This window comes from Emydura macquarii, unplaced genomic scaffold, assembly GCF_026122565.2.
Source record: "Emydura macquarii macquarii isolate MOO-44397 ecotype Brisbane River unplaced genomic scaffold, CSIRO-AGI_Emac_v2 contig_2473, whole genome shotgun sequence".
Classification (NCBI taxonomy): domain Eukaryota; kingdom Metazoa; phylum Chordata; order Testudines; family Chelidae; genus Emydura; species Emydura macquarii.
In genome coordinates, this window is record NW_027132610.1 from 22,644,500 (window position 1) to 22,650,499 (window position 6,000).

The following is a 6,000-nucleotide window of genomic DNA, read 5'->3' on the forward strand; positions in this document are numbered from 1 at the left end:
AGTTCATACCCCAGTAGTCCAGGCTGTGGCATCATTTTACCTTCCCACTGGAATTTAATGGCATATTTGCTTTATTTTAAACACCTGTGTGATTAAATGTGATACAGATAGAAAAATTATCACAACCACATAGACAAGTATTTTCCCCTTTTTCTTTTTTACTGTAAATGTCTACACTTTTTCTTACTGAAGACACAGAAGTAAGGACAAGTTCATGTGTGTCACTATTCTGGGTGCATTTATAAATACCTAGATAGAAGTTACACCTAACATGGTGTTTAAAAATTACATTGATTGTATCTGAACATATTCTCTAAACAGCGGTGGGAGGCATTGCAATATCTTGCATATGAGTGCCTCTCCTTAATTCTATAAGGAGTAACTGTATAGCCTGAAAGGCAGCCATGTATGCCTGAGTGGGGAAAATGTCTAGTAAAGTTGTAAATGGCTACTAGAGACGTTCATTGTGGAAATCATTTATGCCCATAATAAATACATTCAGATGTATACAAAGGGCATTAAATACTCTTCCTTGTTTATAAAGGGAAAATAGGAGCATGCAAAGCCAACTGATGACTGTGAGGGTAAATTAGAAGTTTTGGGAAGTGTTAAAAGTAAAATAGTACTTTTTAAGTATTTTTTTAAAATACAGTTTACATTTTAACTGTTTCTTTCAAAATTAGTTGACTTCCAAACAGTTGACTTCCAAACTTCCAGACAAACTGAAAGACTTCTCTGAGAATTCTATACAGGGCCCCCACATGGGAGGGTGCGGAAAGGGTACACTTTACCAGGGCCCGGGGGGCCCAGCCCCCATTCTGTGTGTGGGAGGGGGCCCGTGTTACAAGTTTGTACTGGACCCGAAAAAATTATGCTTGGGCCCTGATTCTATATTTTACCATGTTCTCTCTGAATAAATTCTGGTAGAGTGGATTTTTAGCAACTTGCAAATCTAAGGCCTTTTCTATATTGAAAATTAGCCCAACTCAAGTCAGTAGTGAGTGTAGCTGTATTGCTGCAGACCACTAACTTAAGCAAGGAAAGGCATGATGTGCAGTGGCGGGGCCTTACCCCTGTGTGATTAAGGCAAGTTGCAGTTTTCTTTGTCTCTGGAACATTTTACTATTGACTTCAACAGGCACAAAGCGAGGTCAATACTGGGTGCTTTTGAAAATCCCTCCCCAGGGCGCTTGCCTCAGTTGGTAGACCTTATTTCAGCAGCCATGAACCAATTCCCATTGGAGGGAAAGCTAAAATCAACAATGAAGATAAAAACAAAAAAATGCGTAGAAGCACGTTTCCTTATATTGTAAATACATAGAAAAAGGGAAACCATTAAAAAGCAAATGTCAACCAAGTGTCAATTGGCTACAATGAAGCAGAAGGTCCCCAATTGTTGCACTGCATTCAAAGGTGTATGGTGCAGTTCCATTGCTTTGGGCGAGGAGGAAGGGAGACATCGCAGAAAGACCCTATCTACACTGCAGATTGGGCAATGTTAAGAGGCTTTTCCAAACTGATCTTGACAATGGTACACTTGTGCTGGCTGCTGAAGATATGTTAAAACAAGTTTTTAAATAATTCTTTAAAACTGTTCTTGAGCCTATGTTGGCTTTCAAGATGACTTACAATTTATTTATTTTTTGCTCTGTCCACCCTGGCAGGCACAACCATGTTATCTATGTAGCTTTCAAGGGAAAATGTTCTGGATATAGCTCAAGTAGTAGTGCAAAGGGGGCTAAGATAACAAAGTAGTAATGCACAAGTGAGCAGGCCAATTTGCATTCCCTCGTTATTGAGAGTTGAGTGTTTCATTATAAATCTCTATTGTCCCCCTCGGGCTGGAGATCTGGCTCTGGAACCTGGTGAGGCAGCTGATTCTCAGACCCTGAGCTCCAGCCGGAGTGGGAATGTCTACACTGCTATTTTTAGAGCCGTAGCACTAGCCCAAGTGACTCATTGCCATGTCTTATTTTGTTTCATTTTTTTTTTTAGTGTAGATGTACCCATATTTGCCTGGGTTTACAATGCAGTGTAGACATACTCTTGATGTCTTCACAAACCCCTGTTCTTAAATTTAACCTCCTGTAGTACACTCACTGTGGATCCCTTAGTAAACAGTGTTTATTCTACCTCCCATTATTTTTATCACTGAGGAAAAACAAGTTTGCCTCTCTGCTGCTGCTTTGGTTGAAGCTCAGCCACTCAACATCCATCAGAAAGGACAGCTGCAATTTGATCAGGTGTGTTGTTAAACTCTTAAGATCTCAACATATTTTCTAAATTTGGCAAGGCTTTCATGAAGTAAAGTCAGTTCCTGCAAGAATTCTGTGTTCTCTGCATCAAGGATTTGCCCCAGTGGTCAGCATCCAGTGTAGTTATACCTGTGCAATCCTCTAATACAGACAATAAAAGATGAAACTTGTACCAATGCAGCTTATCCCTGCTTGAAACATGGGTGAAGTCTGCTGTGCAAACCGCAGCTTTCTTTGTCTATGCCATGGGTTTTTCTTTGAGCACCTATAACAATGGCTGAAGTCAGGACACATCGCAATGTAAAATCAAGACTTTTGGCTTTGTGGGGCAGAAATGGATGAGCAACCAAAAAAAAAAAAAAGGGGGGGGGGGCCATCTAGGAACATGTGATTTGCTATACTGCATCAGACCCCACTGGCCTATCCTGTTCAGAATCCTCATGCTTCAAAAGAAGGCAGGAGACGTCCTGACTCTTAATGGTGGTAAGTAATTGGACTTTTTAACCTTTCTACATATAGATATTAATGTTGTAATTCTGATGCATTGATAGAAGTGTGGTGCAGCAGCAAGGATTTGTTTTAAAATCTTAATGGTACTGGGCTAGCACTAGACATTGACGTCGCTTGTTTATGCAAATTGCATGTTGGTGACAGTACAAACTTTTCCCACACTGTCCCACTGGTATGCCTCAAGCATCACTTGAAGGAACAGCTTCTGGAAGCGAGAGGGGTAGTTCAGTTTTCCTGTTCATATGTCTGCCAGCAAGGATGTCATTCTCAACTATGGTTGTCTCGGGAGGGGTCAGCAACCCTAGGAACTGGACTGAGACACCAGACTCATTTCAGATAGGCTGATAAGCATCAGATGGTAACAATGGACAGTTACTACCTCTCTAAACCACATACAGACTTGCGACATAGCAGTAAAAGACTTCCCATTACCAGTCCCTTGCGCCCGCAAGTCTTGTTTATAATGTTCTTAACTGACTTTATTTGAAGTTCAGGCTAAAGCATTTTTTAGAGCTGGTTATTAGAGCTCACAAAACCACAAGTGAAAGCTAGAGGAGGTGAGGGTTTAAAAAAAATAAAATCTATAAGCACAAGCAAAGGAGGGGAAAGCAAGAGGCTGTATCTAAAGTTAGTTGAGTTTGGCGTGTACTCCTGCTGCTCCCAGGCAGCCATGTTCAGGATTCCTAAAGAAAGGAAGCACCCTCCCAGCTGCTGTGTACATGTACCCTGCAGGAGGAGTGCTGAAGATGGGTATCAGCAGCATATGGGTGGTGCTGTACATCTGTCTCCCTCATATCTATACTGTACATTGAATTAGAGAGATGAGGGGATTCAATCCTGAGGGAGAGTCCCTGGGAGGGCTCTTAATATGGAGAAGCAGCTGTCCATCACAATGCAGTGAGATAGATCTAGGTGAGAGAGGACTGATGCAGTGTGTATTATGCATCCCTGGCTGTGCCTGATCCACAAAGGATATGAGTGTGCTACAGCCTCCACTTGTGTTGCTTGACACTTAGGCTTAAGCGTTCCATTCTGGAGGTGCCCTAGTTCGATTCCGTGTTGGCCGGCATCTGGTTTGTTGCACCGGTTTGTCTATTATTTACTGATATAGATGCACATGGAATTTACAGGACATGGAATCATTTCTGTATTTCCAATGTATGTAAAGATGCTGAGGTGTTGACCATCTTGTGTCCTTTAGTCCTGTTGAATACCCTTTCAAATGCGTGGATCTTCCAGATCTTTGCTAGATGAGCAGGTTAGCTGGCTTTTTCTGATAAAAGCAATTGGCTTCAACCTCACTAAAACCTTTCCAGGCACCAATGAAACACTTAATATGTTGACATTTAAATTGCCATAATTAGGCGTCTGTGTTGACATCCTATTGAGATGGATGAGAGCTGTTCATTCTGCCATGCTATTGTTGTAGGGCTTGATTACACTGGAGTGTTTTATTTTGAGTTAGCTGGTTTGCCTTTGAACTCCAGGTGGTTAACAGGTTTCTAAAGGCTGGTCTGGATCCCTCCCACCTAAAATCAATCAATCAAACAAAAACTTAATATGTTTTGGGATGCTATTGTTTGCGGAGATGGGGACGGTGATACAGTGCTGACCTTGACCAGCTACATCAAGGTAAAACTGTTTTACATCCTGATAACAGTCTTGATGTTAACCACATCTTTTTGTTTTGTGTTTTGTTTTCAGGGAAGAGAGAGCCTTAGGTTATCAATTAACTTGAACTAAAAATGTTAGTGTAGAAAAGCCTTCAGGTATTAATGCATTTGTTTACGTTCCACGGGTTATCTTCACAACCAGAAAGGTTAGATGCTTTCTTTGTAATGAAAGTTTAAATTACGTAGTAAGAATGAGGAATGCTAAAAGATCTGCAGGAGAACTTAGGTGCTCAGAGAGAATGCAGATTCCACACACACATCGATTTCTGGTGACTCTGCTTATTAAAAGGCTTGCCCAGATTCAGCACCATAAGAAGAAACAAAATCTTCCAATATAGCAGTTCATCAGTATATGTAAACCAAATAGAATTCCAGCTGTTGCATGATACGGTGTGTTCTTGAGCAAAAAGTGCCACCACCTGAATACATAATGCATAATAAAGTGCCTGACATAAAAATAATAAATCATGACATTGGTGCTGGAGCATCTTTTTCTGAACATGTATCCCTTTGTAACTATTACCAAGGATGTTAGTATTGAAAAAACCAAACCCCTTTAAGGGTTGGTTTGCACACATTTTTTATTCCATTTTAACTAAATCAATTGAGGAACTGATATAGTTCATATCAATGCAGTTTTAGCAGTATAAAGGTGATTGTGTCAGTATTTATTGTTAATCTATACCAATATAAGCACCTTTATACTGGTATGTTTATTTTAAAGGGACACTGGCAGGTTAATAATAATAATAATAATATATAATTTCCTCCCCTGTGTTACGGACAACACCATCAATTTATTTAAACTCAAAGAATTTTGAAAAATCTAAATTGCTTATCGCCATTTGTATTGTAAATTGTATATAAATTTGCTTACCACCATTGTTTGCATTTAATTCAGTTTAGACATAGAAAAGAAACTGTCAAGATGATTTGTAGTTTTGATTAAGTTTCACTTTCTGATTCTCTTACTGTAATACAACCCGGAATGGTTGGATTGCAGAGACTATGGGAATGTTTCAATTCAAACAAATCATGTTTATATTAAAAAAAAGATCAGATTTTTTTTTTAAATGTACTTTTGGAAAATATTCTGCTGCCAGTTCCAGATGGGGGACACTTGACGTGTGTATACAAATATGAAACAGCTATAATCTGTGTTACAAGGACACTGCTAAAATACAATTAAGTTCAATCTGCATCATAAAATGAGACTATATTGCCAACTCTCATAATTTTGTGATAGTTGGTGTTTTTCTCAAAGCTTGAACTCCTGGCATCCTGTTATTTTAGAGGAATCTGAGCTCTTATTGAAAAACCAAGTAAGTTTCTGGCTCTCATGGTTCTGGAAAGAAGCTTGAAAACCTGACCTGAGTATAACCTAAAGAGTCAGAAACCAGAAGGCAAATAAAAAAGAACCCCAAATGTATTTATTTTTCAAAATCTTATGATTTTTGAAGTGTTACTCATGAGTTTCTCAGAAGCTTGGGGTTAGCAATACCGGAGTTGCGTTGTAACAGGGCCCTCTCCCCCTCCAGTATGTAGCTATTGTGTTATGTACA